Source organism: Odontomachus brunneus, unplaced genomic scaffold, assembly GCF_010583005.1.
Source record: "Odontomachus brunneus isolate Ranch 3 - 2012 unplaced genomic scaffold, Obru_v1 Obru_scaffold_219, whole genome shotgun sequence".
NCBI lineage: Eukaryota > Metazoa > Arthropoda > Insecta > Hymenoptera > Formicidae > Odontomachus > Odontomachus brunneus.
In genome coordinates, this window is record NW_022639669.1 from 479,417 (window position 1) to 481,310 (window position 1,894).

Consider the following 1,894-nt stretch of genomic DNA (forward strand, 5'->3'; position numbering starts at 1 on the left):
CAAATCAACGACATATTTAGTAGGAGCAGTGGCGACTTATAGGAATGGTTAAAAATAATTCAAATTGAGTATAATTTGACACTACGGATTTAACAGTGTACGTTACATATTATGGTTACTGTTACGAAAAGTGTGAGTGGCCAGCTTAACAAACCTCAAATCAAGGCAAAGATAGGGACCGTAGGATCCCTATCTTTGCTTTGATACACATATACACGCACACGCACGCACACACACACACACACACACCACACAAAAAAGATATAAATCCGATTGAGCAACCTCCGCGTGGTACATCTTAGGTAATGTTAATACGGTATATTTTGGATAATGCTAAAGCGGTATTATAACTTTCAAGCTTTATAACTCTAAAAGTACTTAATAAAAAAATACTTAATTATAGTGTTTTGGAAAGTTCTCAGGATAAGAATATATTATGAAAAATAGGAGGTTCCATTTAAGAAATTGAAGTGCCCTTCAAGCGGCTATTCAAAGTCAAACCAATAACACCATTTTATGTCCTTCTCGAAGTCACAAAATTTTTCCAGGAAATATTTGTAACGATGCATATCGTTACGTAATAATAGTAACGCAGAACAACGCGAATCAGGAGCGCAAGAGGACAGCGCGTCCTCTAATATTGTAAACAGCGCGACCGCCGAACAACCGCGGTAAATAGCGAATCAAGCCAGATTCGAGGGATATAAAACGCCGCGTAATCGTAATCGAAGAGATTCGATCATCCACTCTCGAAAGAGAAGCAGAACCGATCTACCGCTCCCGACGGAAAATCCGATTCCGATCATCCGCTCTAAGAGAGACCAATTCTACTCCGCTCCTGGCAGATTACTGTTCGTCGATTGGCGACTGTAATCACTCTGCCGTCGTTACACGGATTCGTGAGGCCGACACTGATAAGGTCCGCGGCACCGTTGGCCGCATCCGAAATCGTGTCCGAATGAGCCGAGCTCGTTGAGTCATAAAGGAAACCCCGAGAGCTAAGGTCTCGTGTACAAGGACCGACGGATGCATCGCATACGCCGAAACGACTCAAATCTCCGCGATAGGAGATCGAAGGGAGCGCCGCTAAGGCAATATCTCGCGTGCAGCTACGCTGCAAGCTCAACGACCGCGGACATTTTACGATTCCGAAACGCCGCTAAAATCGCTGGAAGAAGTGTCAACCGCGCTTAAGAGACAAGACGCCGAAAGAAACGTCAACAGAATAAACTCGCGAATACGCGACACTGACGTCGTCCGCGTCCCGCGCACCACGCGTCACATCACGCAAACCGGCGTCTAAACAAGCCTCTGTCAGGCGATACAAACAACCAAAACCAACGGCGTCGACACGTATTGTTCGATCTGTATATTGTAATTATCGTCAGCTTAGTATTTAAATATATTATTCATTATTATTTTTAAAAACACTGTTTCTCAATTATTCTGCTTATCACGAACCCGACCCGACGAGCGATCCGAACCCGCAACGAATCGCGGTTACATATTTTTCTCTCAAATGCTTTTCTCTAAAATCTACATTCCTACAAATCTTCATTCCTGAAAAATAAATTTGTAACGATGCATATCGTTACGTAATAATAACAACGCAAGCCGAACACCGCGAACCGAAAGCGCAAGAGGACAGCGCGTCCTCCAAAACAGTAAACAGCGCGACCGCCGAACAACCGCGGTAAATAGCGAATCAAGCGAGATTCAAGGTATATAAACGCGGCGTAATCGTAATCGAGAGATTCGATCATCCGCTCTCGAAAGAGAATCAGAACCGATCCACCGCTCTCGAAGGAGAATCCGATTCCGATTATCCGCTCTAAGAGAGACCGACTCCGCTCCTGGCAGATTACTGTTCGTCGATTGGCGACTGTAGTCACTC